Source organism: Actinia tenebrosa, unplaced genomic scaffold (assembly GCF_029948245.1).
Source record: "Actinia tenebrosa isolate PJP-AT-01 unplaced genomic scaffold, QUT_ActTen_1.0 PGA_scaffold10__47_contigs__length_13832649, whole genome shotgun sequence".
NCBI lineage: Eukaryota > Metazoa > Cnidaria > Anthozoa > Actiniaria > Actiniidae > Actinia > Actinia tenebrosa.
In genome coordinates this window covers 11931138-11949817 of record NW_028292570.1, presented here as the reverse complement: position 1 = coordinate 11949817, position 18680 = coordinate 11931138, and the positions used below count along the sequence as shown (strand labels likewise).

Genomic DNA, 18680 nt, shown 5'->3' with positions numbered 1-18680 from the left:
TTTTTGTATGATTTAATATTTGATTAATTGCTTTGATAACAAAATTGAGTTGAATACCTATATAAATTAAATAAATATATGTACACACCAAAATAGAAATGATTAAAGTTAATTCTTTCAAAAATATTAATATCAAAATATTTTCGAAAAATGATAATAAATATCATAAAACTATTTCATGTGAATGAATAAAATGAGTTATTACAGTTGAGTCAGCAATGAAATATTCTTTTGTTTTTTTAAAAGAATCACACAATGTGAGACTATCGGTCCATACAATGCTTGTCTCAATTGCATGCATCCATAATAACTGATATTGTGTTATTTCATTTCTAATTATTTCAGTTCTTTTTTTTAAGTTTTGAGATACTTCTTGCTGATATATATATATATTTTAATTAAAATTATTTGTTTTAATTGTACTCTGTACAGTGTATTGTTTATAATTGATAACCCCAACAGTTTCTTCTTCTTCATGAACACCAACCTTAGAGACAACTCTCTCCTTCCTCATTGCACTGATAACATGTCCCCGGTAATGCAGCTTAATGCGCTTCACATACTGTGCCTTAACTCTCTCGTGGTGTGTATATACAGTGTATATATGCAATTAATATTCATTATATTAATCAAATGAAAACAAAATACACTTTTTAGTTATTTTCCAGTAAAGTTATGAGTTCTTTTTTCTTTAATTTTGAAAGAGCTTTGTGTTTGAGATTCCTTTCCTTGATCATTTGCTTTAGTTGAGTCACAGTATAATCATTGTAATTTGTATTTGGTACCTCATCAGGATCTGAAATGGCAGGTAGACCTTGAGTGGCAAGCTCCAGTCTTTGCTGTTTCCTCTTTTCGAAAATAGTTGTATTCCAATACTCAAGCTTTCTTTTGGTGTACTTTCCTTTTTCCCGTTCACAGTGCCTCAATTCCCATTGTCTGTTCTCAGTTTGAAGGATGTCTTTGACAGCATCCCATTTATTAGATTTATTGAAGTACATTCGTTTCGCATCATCGTTATTTTTCTCCACTCCTTGACCCGTAAACTTTTTCAAGCAGCCATGCTTTTGAACAAACATGGGAATGTGGTAAGGAATGGTGTGCATGTATGGAGTGACTCTTGGTCTTTTGTAGCCCGGCCGTTTTCCTCTAAGTGAACAAAACAAAAAAGATCAATCCAAGATTTGCCTTCATGAAATAGGTCATTAGCAGCTGCTTGAGTCGGTTTAAAATCAGAAAGCTTGTCATATAGTAGGCCAAAGTCATTCCAGATTTGTTTGATAGTAGGCAATGTATCAGGATACAAAAACTCGTGTAGCTTTGAAGGTAATTCTTTTAAAAGTTTCTTTTTCTGTGATCCAAGCAGACTGGTAAATTCCTTGATAGCAGATCATTTATACTTTTGACCAGCTTTGACAAATATAATCCCTTTTGTTGTCCTCGAGGTTTCTGAAAATCTTCAACTGCATCCCTCTAATACCTCATCAATGATATTCTGTAGTAGTTTATCTGTTATTCTTAGCAGTAGATGCAATTCATCAAGGATTACATTTGTCAAAGGAATGTTGAGTAGTGGTTCATGAATGCATCCATAGTTATCTTTTTCTTTGCCTTTTGTTTTTATATCTTCCCTACAAGCTCCTTCCACAAACACAGCGCAGGCCATGGGATCTCTATACAAAACAAAAACTCGTATTCCTGTGCTGTCTGTTTTTTTTAGATAATCCAGAGGAAATTCTGTATTTACTTTTAGCTTCCAATTTAATTGTTTCCCTTTGTATTCGCTCATAAAATCAGACATTTTGATTGTTGTAAAATTTGATTGTCGCGCCAAATTACTTACGCGCCAAATATGAATGTATTTATGTATGAAGTCCTGGCCTTTTTTATGACCGAAAAGACCTAGTATCGAATAATACATCCCATAAACCATTGCAGATTTACTGAAAATAAATATGGCGGACGAACCAAAGACAGAGAGAGTTAGTGTTGTTCCTTCCTTATTGGAGTGAGATTGGAGCTCCTTACTTCACCTTTTAGCACGAACATGAATTTGAGGAAACTTATTCTACTCTTGGAAGTATTTTCAAAACAAAATAATGCTTTTTAAGCGATAAAATGACTGAGTTTGTACCCTGCTGTTGCTAACAAAACGTAGAGCTGGTGTCGAAATCGATGACTTCTCCGTTTGTTTTCATCTTAAAATGACTAAGTTAAGCAAAACTAATGGCGATTAAGAGAGGACATATGGCGTTTGAGTGCAGAAAAAGTCAGAGACCGAGGAAGTCCGTGGATAATATTCCATAAGCTCGTTTTAGGTTAAAAATATAGCTACAGCAATCGAGACTGTTATTCGAGATGGAGCTGAGAGAATCGTAAGATATTTTATTATATAATTACCAATGAAATATCAATTTTTCTCTATTTCGAAACATTGATATCTTCACACGTGAAAATAACATGTGAAAATAACACCATTGCGATGGCTATTCAAAAATATACGGAAAGAATTGCCTGAAAAAGCCAAAACATACTTCATTGACAATTATATAATAAACAGAATATTACTTGGGCGCTTGGAGATACGAAATTTATCTTCTCGTGTTGAAAATCTCTCACTCGTTCGCTGCGCTCACTTGTGAGAGATCTTTTCAACACTCGAAGATAAATTTCGTATCTCCGCGTGCCCATGTAATATCCTCTATATATTTTTTATTCAGGAAAGTTTATCTTCTTCTATACATTTTCTTTGGCTGTTTGGACGCCATTACTATGAAAAATGCGCATGCGCGACGCCATGTTGACCGATATTTCTGGCAATGTTCATTTATTGACTTCGCAAATTGCTCCAAGCAAGGCTGCTTGAGATGATAATTATAATTAAAAGTACGGACGTTCTCTGGAGCCTTGGCTTGTTACTTGAGGCTCTTGGTGCGACAAGAGTATATGTCAGTAGCGATGGCCGAGTGGTTTTGGGACTCTTTCAGGGAACATATTTCCAAGATGGCGTCTATTTTGTTTCCTAAAACAGCCCCACAATGCACTGCAATGACCCAGTTTTCTACCTAACCAACGGCTAAAAAAATGGCTGAAGAGGAATCTTTCGCATTTTAAAAGGCTTGAGAGAGAACAAATATTCTACACAAAATATATTACTCGCTTCAATTGACCGTTTTCTCAAGGTTGCGTCATCAGAAAAAATCTGTTAACATTTGGTCACCTACGATTTCAAGCTCACGCCCCCTCATGTGAGCCCACACAAATTATGTCTCAAAAACACGGTTTTTGGATCTTTTCTCAAAATAATGACTATCTAGGCAAAAAACAGAAGTGGATTCAGTTAATTCAACTATTCACGGACTGTATTATATGGTTTAGATTGAATTCTATTGAAAAAAAAACCACCGTACTTTTTGAGTTGAATGTACGTTATTGGACGTATTTTACAAGAGAAAATGCATGACATAACCGGGGTCAAGCTAGAAAATCGTCTCTCCTTGATATAAAACAGAAACTGTCAAAAAACAGAAGTGGATTTGAAAACCCCGGGCTTTCCTGAACATTTTGGTATATAATTCATAGGAATTTGTTAAAATTTAGAACCGTATTTTTGCTGATTTTATAAGCTCATACTATCTGTTGGCCTATACATTCGCCTCTTATAGTTTCTTAGGTTTCGTAGCCTCGAAAACACGCTAACTCAGGTTTATTACGCTTCCGCCCAGCAAGCATTCAAGCAATGTTTACAATATCATGCAGATTAACGTTAAACCATTGTTTGCTGTTTCATCGCTATTTTTGTTAAAAGGGCAGTGCAGAGGCTTCTGAAAAGAGCAAATATTCCAAATGTATGGGCAATATTTTCCAATGCGCATCCAACTTGACGGGCCACAAAACTGAAAAAAGCAAATTCAGTAAAATTGCGAAGACAGTTTTATATTTAAAGAGGAGAATAATCGATTTTATGAATTCTTATCGAAAAAGATTTCATAGCAATGTAGGATAATACTCGTGTTCTGGTATCGTGGCCCGTCAAGTTCCTTAAATTTGGATGTGCACGCAACCTTGAGAAAACGGTCTACTCGATTTTTTGGAATAAAATAAAATAAATCTCGTTGCGAGCAGGGTTCGAACCTGCGCGGGAAAGTCCCATTGAATTTCAAGTCCAACGCCTTAACCACTCGGCCATCGCAACTATTTATATCATTGTCTTACATTAAGTCTTTAGAATCTTGCCAACATTAAAAATCTATATTTGATAGAGTTACTTGGCATTTTAATACAGCTCTTTTAAGAAAAAGGAGGTTTGGTGAAAGTTTTGTTGTATGTTGCATAAGGGCGATGTGGATGCAATCAGCGAAATGTCACAACGATATGGAATCTTCCTAAACGTTGCATTTTTTTCTGCCATAATTTCTTCAGTTCTAACATTATTTACATATGATCCATAATATATTTCGTGCTTAGTACGCAACATACAACAAAACTTTCACCAACAACATTTGAAATAGTTATCTATTAGACCAAAAAATTATCAGTCGCGATGGCCGAGTGGTTAAGGCGTTTGACTAGAAATCAAATGGGGTCTCCCCGCGCAGGTTCGAATCCTGCTCGCGACGCTTAACTTTTTTTGCTTTCATTTTTTACTTTATTCCAGTTTTAAGGAAACCATTTATTTGATTGACGGCAGTCTATTGTCCGATTTTGGTGTCGCTACTGTTGTCTCGATGAGCGCGTAGCAATAAAACCAGTAGTAACAGTTTTTACTCTACCTACCAGGCTGTACGGAAAATCTATGAATGGCAGTGGTTCTCGCTTCTTCGGTGTTTCTAGCTTCCGTTGTTGATTCCGTTACCATTGACGACGAACTGGGATCCATCGTGGTCGACCTCGTTGTGACACTTGAACCCCTGGGGGTGGTGGTAGTATTAAGAAGAAAGATTGTTGTAGTGCCAGGCGCGTTTTTGATGAAAGCTTCTGACGCGTCGCCAGGGTAACCATTTTGTTTGGAGTCTTGCATGACGTAGAGGGCACCCATGGCGCCAATACTTAAAATATAGGAAGAATAAAGAATGATATCATGAACAAGGTAGAGAAGGATTGTTATAGGGGTAGGGTTCTTATATAGGAAGAATAAAGAATAATGTCATGAACAAGGTAGAGAAGGATTGATATAGGGGTAGGGTTCTCATGTTTGAATGTCGTTCTAGTGAAAACATTCTTGTCACCGAAAATGCGCGCGTTGCAGTTCTCATGTTGCCGTCGCCTTTTTGGATATTTTCATAATAACAATCATCGTTATTATCATCATCAACATAGTGAAACATCTTATCATATTCCCCATCATCACAATCATCACCACCATCATCATCACCATCATCAACATCTTCATCATCACCTTTACCATCCTCATCATCATCACCGTCATCGTAACCATAATTATCATCATCATTACCACCATCACTATCATCACAATCATCAACACCATCATCAACATCTTCATCATTATCATCATCACCATCATCATCATTAACATCATCATCATTATCACCATCACCATCATTATCACCATCACCATCATCATCATTAACATCATCATCATCACCTTTACCATCCTCATCATCATCACCACCATCATCATCATTATCACCATCATTATCAACATCATCATCAACATCATCATCAACATCATCAGCCTCATCGTAACCATAATCATAATCATCATGATCATTATCACCATCGTCATCGCCATCATCATTATGAACCATTATCATCATCATCACCATCGGTTCATAGCATCATCATCATCATAATCACCAACATATCTTGAAAGCTTCATCAAACAATCAAAAACGAAAATCCCGTAATACCTCAGACACATGACAAGGATAAGAACAATGATGAGGAAATGCATGAAACGAGACGTGCACCATCCCTGCTCCTCGAGAACCACTTCCTGTAACAACCAGTAAAAAGAAAAAAATAATTAATGAACTGCATAAAAAAAGCATGAAACTACCTCGTTGAGTTATATATTGGCAATCTTTTAATACATGCTAAGCTTAGATAATTATATGTCAGTCGCGATGGCCGAGCGGTTAAGGCGTTTGACTAGAAATCAAATGGGGTCTTCCCGCGCAGGTTCGAATCCTGCTCGCGACGATTAACTTTTCATACTTTATAAATTTTAAGTTTTATTTTTACAGCCTAAAGTGCTATAAGCCCTAACTTAATATTTTCCGTTTCGATTCTACATAAAAGGAATAGTTGAATGGTAAAATCTTTTATGCATCTTGGAGATATCAAGGTTTATTCTTCTGATTTGTTAATGAGTGTGATGTCATAGGAGGCATTTGAAAATTGAAACACTTCGCTTACTATGCGAAAATATATTTGCAATAACCTTTCTATAAACGCTGAGTAAGACAATGATGTTTTATGCAGGATGTTTTACTGCCCCAGAAAAGTTTTGTATATTAAATAATGCCTCCTATGACATCGTCATTCCCTTAAAGACTATTCCTTTTTTTCTGGTAACGTTTCCTCTTTTACATTTCTCGGTAAAGAAAGAAATAACACTCAAGGGAATGACATGTGGTCTGAGATGGGAAACATTACTGATGAAGAAAGAAATAATACTCAAGGGAATAACACTGTAATGAAAAAAAATTGGTAGCCAAAAATTATCGTTTCCCCGAATATCCAACAGAGAAAAATGAAGATGTCAACGTTGCGAGCAGGGTTCGAACCTGCGCGGGAAGATCCGATTGGATTTCAAGTCCAACGCCTTAACCACTCGGCCATCGCAATTACTTGATATTAAATCACTCATCAAACAACTGCGTTACTTTCACATCACTATTGGAGAATTTTCAAAACGGTTGGGCCATTCAATAAATAGAGATTATAGAAGGTTTCTATATCAAGAAAAAATGTTATGGACATAGGGAATTGGAATTCAGCGAATGTTTTTTAAAAATGTATTTCAAAATATTTTTTGGATGTTAAAGGAATGGACGTGTCGTCTTGAGCTTGGAAACAGACCATTTTCGAGTTCCAAATCACCGCTGTGTTCCTTGATTACAGACTCATTTACTCATGGTTAGCCTCGTATCAGTGTCTAAATATTCACAAATACCAACAGTAAAGTAAAAAATGCACAACTTCAACAATACAAACACTTTGAAATTCCACAGACCTTCACTGGAACACGTGAATATTATGCACAAAATCGGAGCTAACTTTGAGCAACAGACAACTCGAAACTGATATGTTATTCCGTAAATATAGTAAATAAAATAAAAAACACGGAGTTTCATAAAATTTCTTATCAATGTCGCGATGGCCGAGTGGTTAAGGCGTTTGACTAGAAATCAAATGGGGTCTCCCCGCGCAGGTTCGAATCCTGCTCGCGACGATACATTTTTTACGACAGTTGATAATTCATTTTTGATATAGATTCTCGTTTCCAATGAACTTTTTCTACGGGAATTATTATTTTTTAGAGAAATATATCAATTGCTATAAGTATTTTGTTTTCCCGTGATCGCGGTAAATCATCGTAATTCTCTATCGTTTTTGATCGAGTATTAAAACAGCTCTTCCAATGAGTATGATTTCTTTGTTGGTCGCTTACGTTTGATAGGATGCATTAAAATGAAAGGAATGGAGGAATAAACGAACGAACAAAGTAAGAAAACAAATGTAGAAGGAAGGAAAAAAGAAAGTAAGGAAGTAAGGAAGCAAGGAAGAAAGGAAGCAAGGAAGCAAGGAAGCAAGCAAGCAAGGAAGCAAGGAAGCAAGGAAGCAAGGAAGCAAGGAAGCAAGGAAGCAAGGAAGCAAGGAACAAGGAAGCAAGGAAGCAAGGAAGCAAGGAAGCAAGGAAGCAAGGAAGCAAGGAAGCAGGAAGCAGGAAGCAAGGAATCAAGGAAGCAAGGAAGCAAGGAAGCAAGGCATGAAGCAAGGAAACAAAGGAAGCAAGGAAGCAAGGTAAGCAAGGAAGCAAGGAAGCAAGGGAAGCAAGAAGACGCAAGGAAGCAAGGAAGCAAGGAAGCAACGGAAAGCACGGAAAGAAAGGCCGCCAGGGAAAGCAAGGAAGCACGGAAGCACGGGGAAAGCAAGGAAGCAAGGGGAAGCAAAGGAAGCAAGGAAGCAAGGGAAAGCAAGGAAGCATAGGAAAGCAAGGAAGCAAGGAAGCAAGGAAGCAAGGAAGAAAGGAAGAAGGACGCAGGAAGCAAGGAAGCAAGGAAAGCAAGGGAAGCAAGGAAGCAAGGAAGCAAGGAAGCAAGGAATCAGGAAGCAAGGAAGCAGGGAGGAAGCAAGAACAAGGAAGCAAGGAAGCAAGGAGCAAGGAACAGCCAGGAAGCAAGAAGCATGGAGTTTAGGTGTGGTTGAAGCAGGAGGAAGCACGAAGGAAGCAAGGAAAGCAAGGAAGCAAGGAAGCAAAGGAAGCAAGGAACAAGGAAGCAAGGAAGCAAGGAAGGAAGCAAGGCAGGGAAGCAAGGAGGAAGCAAGAAGCAAGGACGCACAGGAAGCAAGGAAGCAAGGAAGCAAGCAAGAAGCAAGCAAGGAAGCAAGCAAGCAAGCAAGCCAGCAAGCAAGGAAGCAAAGGAAGCAAGCAAGCAAGGAAGCAAGCAAGCAAGCAAGCAAAGCAAGCAAGCACACAGACAAGCAGAACAGCAGGACAGCCGAGGGCAACAATAGAAGGAATTAACAAGCTTCATACGATTTATTTCTCGTACCTGTTGGCGTGTTGTGATTGTTGCATCGATAACCATGTTTCTGACCGTTACATTGTGGCTTCTTCTCTGTTGTTAAGGGCGAGGTCTTTGTTGTTGTTTTTCTTGTCTCGCGTTGACTTTCGACTGAAAGTGAGTTTTACCGATAAATGAGAATGATATCCGAGAATAAAACGATACAAATAATAAACAAACAAAAATACATAGATAAACCAGCAAACAAACGAATATAAAAACAAACAAGCAAGCAAGTGTACAAACAAAAAATAAATAAAAATGCAAATAAACAAAAACAGACAGACAGACAGACAGACAGACAGACAATCAGATAGACAGACAGACAGACAATCAGACAGACAGACAGACAGACAATCAGACAATCAGACAGACAGACAAACAGACAGACAGACAGGCAAACAGAATGAATGAATGAGCTTTATTTAATCACGAAATTTCATCAGTTGTGATAACTGGTTTACATAAAAGTCGTGTATTAAAATCTAGCTATGTGCATCATTATAAATAAAAAGGTAGTATATGAAATAATACTGAATATATTAAGATTTACATTATTGTAGTGTAGCTATGTAGTTGAATCAAAAGTGAGGTAAAAAGATCACTCAGAACCACAAGCAAGAACTGAAAAGTTTTTAATCTTGTTCCTAAATGTTGGGAAAGACTTTAAATTCTTAATATCTGTCGAAAGGGAGTTCCACAGTTTTGGTCCTTGGTAGAGGAATGATCTCTTTAGATAATCTGTTCCTGGTAATGGTAAGTTGAAATTTACCTCATTCTCTCTTAGATTATAGGACTTAGTACTGTTTACTGTGGAGAATTGATCATTTAGATAATTAGGAGCAGTTTTAGTTTTGATTTTGTACATAATCGCAACCTTATGCTTAGCTCTCCTTTCAGCTAAGTTATCCCACTTTAGCTGCTTTCGAATATCTGCTGATCTAATTTCGTATCCAGAGCTCGTGATAACTCTTCCAGCTCTGTTTTGCAATCTTTGAAGCTTAGTGGTTAAACCCCTTGTCAAATTGTCCCATACCACATCGCAATAATCAAAATGTGGCTGAATTAAGGAACGATAAATCAACAAAAGGGTTTCTTTTTCAACATAAGGTTTGATGTTTCTTAAGCCTGCTATTGCTGAGGAAACTTTCTTGGAAATATGATCAACATGAGCTAACCATGAAAGCCTCTCATCTATATAGACACCTAGCGATTTAGCTGTTGCAACCCTTTTAATACAAGTTCCTGCTATCTTCAATTCTGGATCATGAAGTAAACTTGCCAGCTTATAATCTGATGCGATAAGCATAAACTCTGTTTTTGTTGCATTTAGACTTAATTTATTGGCCAAAAGCCAATCATATAACTTTTCAAGATCCAGAAGAGACATGTTTTGAATTTGTAAAGTATTAGTCCCAGCCATAGTAATTGTAGTATCATCTGCAAACATCCTTGGGGTTAAAAACTCTAAACAGTTTGGTAGATCATTGATGTATATAAGAAACAGTAACGGGCCCAAATTAGAGCCTTGGGGAACCCCGCATTGTAATTCACCTCGATCAGAGATGACGTTATCGATGTAGCAGTATTGAGTTCTATGGCTGAGATATGATTTGACTAATTCTAGTTCAACATCCTGTATTCCATATAAGCTAAGTTTATGAAGTAGGATGTCATGGTCTACTGTGTCAAATGCCTTGGCTAGGTCCAAAAAAATAATAGAATTTATATATCCACTATCCATATTACTGAGCCATTGATCAGTTGCATCTAATAATGCAGTCATGGTTGATTGTAAAGAACGGAAGCCTGATTGCTGATTGGAAAGAATCCCATTCTTTTCAAAATAATCATAAATTTGGGTGAATATGATCTTTTCAAATATTTTTGTTACGGTAGACAGGATCGATATTGGACGATAGTTGTTTATATCGAGTCTGTCATCCTTTTTGAATATGGGTATAACCTTTGCTACTTTCCAACCATCAGGAAAAATGCCAGTTTCAATACATGTATTAAAAATGTCTGTAAGTGACTCTGCAATAATTGGACCAGCAGTTTTTAAGATATTTGGTGAAATGTCATCAGTCCCTGATGCCTTGGCTATATCAATTTTTTCTAATAATTCTAAAGTAGTTTTAGTACTTATTCGATGAAATTTCAGTCTACTCTCAACAGGAGTGATAAAATCTTGAAAATGCTTATTACTAATGCCTAGCTTAGAAGCCATGCCAGGTCCTATTGACGTAAAGTGTTCATTAAATATGTTGGCAATTTCCTGTTGGTTCGTCACGTGATTGTTGTTAATCTTGATTTCTTTGACATCAGTTTCTTTGACTTTTCTATTCATGAGCTGGTTTATCGTTTTCCATATTGCACGAGAGTTACCGACATTACTCTTGATTTGAGATGTATAATATAAAGCCTTAGCATATTTGATTTTATTGTTAACCCTATTTCGTAGTATTTCATAATTTTTCCAAACAGATTCTAAGCCCGATTTCATTGCTTGTTTTTTAGCTTCAGCCTTACTATAAATCAAATTCCTAATTTCACAGACAGACAATCAGACAGACAGACAATCAGACAGACAGACAATCAGACAGACAGACAATCAGACAGACAGACAGACAGACAATCAGACAGACAGACAATCAGACAGACAGACAGACAGACAATCAGACAGACAGACAGACAGACAGACAAACAAATGACAGACAGACAAACAAATGACAGACAGACAGACAGACAGACAAACAGACAGACAGACAGACAGACAGACAGACAGACAGACAGACAGACAAATAGACAAATAGACAAATAGACAAATAGACAAATAGACAAAATGACAAAAAATGCAAAACGAACGAAGGAAAGAAAGAAGCAAACAAACAGGAAAAAAGTCAAAATGAAAGAAAACACGAAAACTATGTACACTATATGACCGCTATATAAGCCATATATATTATTATTATATTATTATTATATCTAAAGAAAGATGGCGACCACACGATGAATACTAATCCATACCTGAATGAACTAGCACGTGACAAATTACTAAAGCAACTGCTGGCCGTATCTGCTCGCCGGCGCGACTGTAGCTTCTTGTTTACCTTTTCCAGTTCATTGATTCTGATTTCAAGTATGTCAGTAAGTTTACAAAGCTCTTTGACGGCACCGACATTCTCCATGAAGATTCGCTCCTGCAAAACACGAGATCATTAATCAGTGAAAACAAAAGTTAATATAAAAATCTGGATTTTTTTTTTTGAATATGCCTGTGAATGGACCTAATCTACCTATAGGAGTAATACTTTCGCATTTCAGACCACGTGTCATTCTCTTGAAAATAAGATTCTTTGTTTGAGTTGTATCTATATTCATGTGTCTTCTCATGTGCAACCGTTAAACAAAGAAATGATACTCTAGGGAATGACACGTGGACTTGAGAATAAGATTCTTTGTTTGAGCTCTATCCATATTCATGTGTCTTCTCATGTGCAACCATTAAACAAAGAAATGATACTCTAGGGAATGAGACATGGTCTTGAGAATAAGATTCTTTGTTTGAGTTGTAGAGTTGTATCCATATTCATGTGTCTTCTCATGTGCAACCATTAAACAAAGAAATGATACTCTAGGGAATGGCACGTGGTCATAAATACAAAAGCATTGGATTAGCAAGCGTATTTCAATCTCCAATGTAACCTTGAGTGAACTTGACAATATAAATGTACTATCTGCAGAAAGACCTAAAGATATTACATTTATCATGTAAAGCTCACACAGGGATTGGTTGAATGTTCTTAGCCAATCAGAGGCGAGATAGTGAGTATGTGTTACGATGTAAGATTGCGGGCAAAAGTGGAAACAGTGGAGAGAAAAGAAGAAAAGCCAATTGTAAAGACAAACCTTATTTACAACGAGGAAATTTTCAATCATTTTGCCGTCTGAAAGCGTTACGTCATCCTGAAATAAAGAAAAAAACTCGACATGAAATGATTCAAGAAAATTGGTTGATCCAGCTATGGGTTCGCATGTCACGGACAAAGGTTTTAGTTCGAGGCTACGTGCGTGCTAAATTAAATTAATTCTTTTGTCGTGTCACGAATTACTGAGCATTACGCACGAAGGCGCCTCACATGGAATCCTTTGTGCGTGACAAGCGAAACATATATTGGAAGTGGGCTATTAGGTTGTTGACAGCGTTATTTGATGTTGCTGTATCGCGCTTTGCTTTAAAACGCTTTTGCCATAATCATTTTCATCAACCATTATAATCATCACCACCACCTCCGTCATTATAATCGCAATTATTCATCATCATCACCATCATCATCATCACAATCATCATCACAATCACAATCACAATCATCATCATCATCACCATCATCATCAACACCACCATCATCATCATCATCATCATCACCATCATCATCATCACCATCATCATCATCATCATTACCATCATCCTCACCATCATCACCACCATCATAATCAACACCATCATCATCACCACCATCATCATCATCATCATTCACATACAGATAGTATGGTACTCACGCTTTCCTTAACCGCCTCTGGTAACACGTCCCTTGACTTCCTGTGCAATAACACCTGTCTCAGGGTCTGTAGCAAGACCAGCCACGTCCAGGTACTCCTGGCTATAACTGTACCGATACAGCTTCATCTGTGAGACATTCTTTAGCTGCTCGCTACTATCAGCCTACAATAAACATGAAATCGATTACAGTTTCGTATTTGTTTGTTCCAGCGCCTTCCAATAGACCTCTTTACCTTGGGTGTAACATTTTCCGATTTCAGACCATGTATCATTCATTCCCTAGAGTAGTATTTCTTTGTTTTAACGGGTTTGCGCACGAGAGGACACATGAATATGGATACAACTCAAACAAAGAATCTTATTCTCGAGACCATATGTCATTCCCTAGAGTGTAGCTGCAGAATACTTGTGACACTCGCCTTTATTTCCCAAAATACACGTTGATTACACTTCGTTTAACTGATTGAACTCTCCGATCTTAACGCAGCGATTGAAATTATTCTTTAGCAGTTCTAGCATGAATAAACCGTAAAATGAGATGATAAGCGACGGTTCACAAAATTTTGTTCTTCTGCTATAGCTACACGGCTCTGTAACAGAAAACTATAGGACGCGTGTGTGGATCTCCGACCTAGTCCTCCTCCGTGGCTTTTGGCCGCGACACTAGAGTATCATTTATTTGTTTAACGGTTGCACATGAGAAGACACATTAATATGGATGCAATTTATACAAGAATCTTATACTCAAGAGAATGACATGTGGTTTGAAATGGGAAAACGTCACACTCAAGGTAAAAAGGTTTAGTCTATTAGGGGTTGCGCAAAAAGAAAGACCAAGATCTATACTAAAGTAATTCTTTGTTAGCACATAGTAGTCGCGATGGCCGAGTGGTTAAGGCGTTTGACAAGAAATCAAATGGGGTCTCCCCGCACAAGTTCGAATCCTGCTCGCGACGATACATCTTTTACGACAGTTGATAATTCATTTTTGATATAAATTCTCGTTTCCAAGTGACTTTTTTTCAGGAATTATTGATGTTTTAGAGAAATATATGTATTGCTAAAAAGTATTTCAATCAAAATGTTGCACATGTGAAAAAAGAGTTACCCTTACGTTACGAGTTAGCCACCATCTTGGGTGAGTTAAAAAAAAAAAAGACTTGGGAAAGTTTCTTTGTTGTTTCAAACAACATGGCCGCATTGTTTTTTATTATTTCATTCTCTTACGAATGATTGAAAACAATCTTAAAACTGATTTCCTTTTGGAGTTAAAAAAAAAAACTTTTCGTTGCGAGCAGGGTTCGAACCTGCGCGGGAAAATCCCATTGGATTTCAAGTCCAACGCCTTAACCACTCGGCCATCGCAACTACTTCATATTTTATTCTTCATGGATTATAATGTCTAAGCTATAAAAATTCAAAAGTACCTCGTTAATGTTTTCTTTGACTCTCTTGTCTGATGGCAGGAGAACTCGACCTGTTAGTTTGACGTTACCGTGAACAGACAGGGACTCGTTGGGTTTGTCTGTACTGATGCCTACACGGCCCTGCAGAAGAACACGTATTAGTGTAAAAAATGGGAAACAATAATAATAAAAAAAAAAAACGATCGAGCAAACGAACGATCAATCGATCAAGCGAACGAACAAACGAAAAAACAAACAAACAAACTAACAAGCGAACGAACAAACGAACGAACGAACAAGCGAACGAACAAACGAACAAACGAACGAACAAACAACGAACGAACAAGCGACGAACAAACGAACGAACAAACGAACAAACAACGAAGCAAACAAAACGAACAAACAAACAAGGCGAACGAAAAAACGAACGAGCGAACAAGCCAAAGAACAAACGAACTGAACGAACAAAAGCAAACGAACGAACGAACAAGCGAACGAACAAACAAGCGAACGAACAAACGAACGAACGAAACAAACAAACGAACGAACCGAAACAAGCGAACGAACAAACAACGAACAAAACGAACAAACTAACAAACTGAACAAACGAACAAACGAACAAACGAACCAACGAAACAAACGAACAAAAAACGAACAAACTAACAACGAAACAAACGAAACAAAACGAACAAACGAACAAACGAACAAAAAAAACGAACAAAAAAAACGAACGAAACGCAACAAACGAACAAACACAAACGAACAAACGAACAAACGAACAAACACAAACGAACAAACTAACAAACGAACAAACGAACAAACGAACAACGAAAAACGAACAACACGAACAAACGAACAAACGAAACAAACGAACAAAAGAACAAACGCACAACACAAGAACAAACGAACAAACGAACAAACGAACAAACGAAACAACCGAACAAACGAACAAACGAAACGAACGAACAAAGAACAACGAACAAACGAAAAACGAACGAACAACGAACAAACGAACAAACGACAAAAAACAAACGAACAAACGAAACAACGAACGAACAAAAGAACAAACGAACAACGAACGACAACGAACAACAAACGACAAAACGAACACAACGACAACGAACAAAACGAAACAAAGAACAACGACGAACAAACGAACAAACGAAACGAACAAACAACAAACGAACAAACGAACAAACGAATCACAAACAAACGAAAAACGAAACGAACAAAACGAACAAAAACAAACAAACGAACAAACGAACAAACGAGCGAAAAACAAACGAACAACGAACAAACTGAACAAACGAACAAAGAACACGAACGAAACACGAACAAAACGAACATAACGAAACAAACGAACAAACGAACAAACGAAACAAACGAACAACGAACAAACGAACAAAAGAACAAACGAACAAACGAACAAACGAACAACGAAAAAACCGAAACGAACAACAAACGAAAACGAACAAACGAACAAACGAACAAAACGAACAAACAACGAACAAAACCGACAAACGAACAAACGCACAAACTGAACAAAACGAACAAACGAACAAACGAAAAACAACGAAACAAACGAAACAAACGAGAACAAACGAAACAAACGAACAAACGAAAACTAACGAACAAAACGAACAAAAACGAACAAATCGAACAAACGAACAAACGAACAAACGAACAAACGAACAAACGAAAAATCAAACAAAACGAACAAACGAACAAATGAACGAACAAACGAACAAACGAACAAACGAACAACAGCAAACAACGAACAAACGACAACAAAAGAACAACTACTACAAACAAACTAGACAAACCGGAAATTCGAACAAAAGAAAAACAACAAACGAAAGGAAGGACGTGGAAAGAAAACGAACAAACCAAAACCGAAACGGAACAACCGAAACAAACGGAACAAACGAAACAAACGAACAAACGAACAAACGAACAAACGAAAAAAACAAAACGAACAACGAAAACAAACGAACAAACGAACAAACGAACAACGAACAAAGAACAAACGGAACAAACGAACAAACGAACAACCGAAACAAACGAACAAAAAGAAAACAAACGAACAAAAACGACGAACGAACACAAGAAACAAACGAACAAACGAACAAACGAACAAACGAACAACCGAACAAAGAACAAAAACGAAACAAACGAACAAACGAACAAACGACAAACGAACAAACGAAAACAAACGAAACAAAACGAACAAATACAAGAACTACCTAAAAAACAACACCAGAGAAAACGAAGGAAGAATCTAGACCCAGACACAACAAATAAATAACCACATTAAAGGAAAAACAACAAGCTATGGTAGAAAAGCAAACAAAAATGCAATCCTCAACAAAAATAATAATAACCCTATATATCCCCCTGTCCCACCTCATGATTCGCTCCCTATTTTGAATTACTATATCAATACCATTTCTTTGTAGAAACTTCATCTCATCAAAATATAATAGTATTACACAAAACAAAATTCGACAAAACAAGTCACAAAGACGAAAAAAGGGGAAGAAACGGAGTTGATCTAATCTCTGGACAACGTGACCACACGACTTCCACGTCATTTCCAAACTGACTAGATTGATGCTTGGAAAACAAAAGATTATATGCCTTGAGACAAACAACATTACTGGGGTACCCTGTTGTGTTGAAAATAAATTGAGCAGACGTCTCAGTAGCCCACACTCCGAGAGATGCTTATCTTGTCACGCACAAAAAGGTTTCAGTTATGAGGCTACGTGCTAAATTAAAATTAATTATTACCGCATGTCACGATGTCTCCCAGGATACGAGGAGAGGGGGAGAGGCAAGCAAGTGGGGATCAACAGGGCCCAGGAGAAAAATGAGCGATGGTAAGGGGGGGAGGAAGTACGGGTGGAAACTTAGGTTGGACGGAAAGGATGCCGGGGGAGATTAGGGCGAGAACCAAAGGGGTAGAGGGATGACGTCTTTGAACCACAAGGGTGTTTATGTGTACGATTAAAATAGGTCGGAAATAAAAAGGGGTTTTTTGGTGTTGTAAACTGTAGAATACATAAGATTAGATATTCACAGCAGCTTGGTAGATTGATAAAGGGGGACGGTCGGAGTAGATTAACTAGGTGACTTACCCTAAATATAATGCGGGTCAGATAACGTTTGCCAAAAACCAGATGAGTTTCGTCCCTTCGTTTTGTGAAAGAGGTAAAGAAAAAGCAAACATGAAATATATTAGAGGAAAAGGAAAAAAACATTTAAACAATCTCTTAAAGGAACATTTATCGTTGACAAGCATACGGCAACATGCTCTCCTTCCTATTCCTAATCTAGTTACCTCATGGATCGACAGTTACACCAGGTGGTTCGTTTTGACCACGCCCATCAAAAAACCAGCCAATCAGCGCGCACGAAGAAAGAGAAGAAATCTGAATAACGGCGGTCAATAAAAAAAAAACACGGCAGCCGAAGTCAGAAAGAAAAAATTCCCTGACCCTTTGCTTCCAGAGCTACGTTATGGAACAATAGCAATACGCATGAAAATTATAAATATTCTTATAACGAATACCTATGGGTAAATGGTTTGGCGTTTTGTGGTTTCAATTCTTTTATGAAAGTATCGTGTGTGGAAAAAGGATAGTCTTTTCGTGGATCTATACAAATGAAACTAGGACAGCCTGATCAGCTACAACAATCCTTTAGACAATATGAATACTCACGACATACCTTTGATCAGGTTTGGTTTTTACCTTTTTCTAATGTGTTTTGAAGTAGTTTCGCGGGAGGAAATTGTCAAAAAAAATTTGCAAATGTCTATGTTGGTAAATTTGTTAGAGAAAGAGGAAGCTCGACAAACAAAAAAGGATAGAAAAAAAGTAAAAGAGAAGACAAATACACAGACAAAAAAAAAGGAAACACACACAACAAACAAAAAAATAGAAAAGAAAAACATGAAAA

At 37.2% G+C, this 18680-nt stretch overlaps 7 non-coding genes across 7 annotated transcripts; 4 read left to right on the top strand and 3 right to left on the bottom strand.

Moving 5' to 3' along the window:
- Window positions 1-4110: 4110 nt before the first annotated feature.
- Window positions 4111-4192, bottom strand: Trnas-uga (transfer RNA serine (anticodon UGA)). Its single transcript has one exon. It is a non-coding gene; the product is annotated as a tRNA-Ser (tRNA).
- A 342-nt stretch (window positions 4193-4534) lies between these two features.
- On the top strand, window positions 4535-4616 carry Trnas-aga (transfer RNA serine (anticodon AGA)). The gene has a single exon. It is a non-coding gene; the product is annotated as a tRNA-Ser (tRNA).
- A 1461-nt stretch (window positions 4617-6077) lies between these two features.
- On the top strand, window positions 6078-6159 carry Trnas-aga (transfer RNA serine (anticodon AGA)). The gene has a single exon. It is a non-coding gene; the product is annotated as a tRNA-Ser (tRNA).
- Window positions 6160-6725: 566 nt separating this feature from the next.
- Trnas-uga (transfer RNA serine (anticodon UGA)) lies at window positions 6726-6807 on the bottom strand. Its single transcript has one exon. It is a non-coding gene; the product is annotated as a tRNA-Ser (tRNA).
- A 525-nt stretch (window positions 6808-7332) lies between these two features.
- Trnas-aga (transfer RNA serine (anticodon AGA)) lies at window positions 7333-7414 on the top strand. The gene has a single exon. It is a non-coding gene; the product is annotated as a tRNA-Ser (tRNA).
- Window positions 7415-14188: 6774 nt separating this feature from the next.
- Window positions 14189-14270, top strand: Trnas-aga (transfer RNA serine (anticodon AGA)). The gene has a single exon. It is a non-coding gene; the product is annotated as a tRNA-Ser (tRNA).
- A 330-nt stretch (window positions 14271-14600) lies between these two features.
- Window positions 14601-14682, bottom strand: Trnas-uga (transfer RNA serine (anticodon UGA)). Its single transcript has one exon. It is a non-coding gene; the product is annotated as a tRNA-Ser (tRNA).
- Window positions 14683-18680: the final 3998 nt, after the last annotated feature.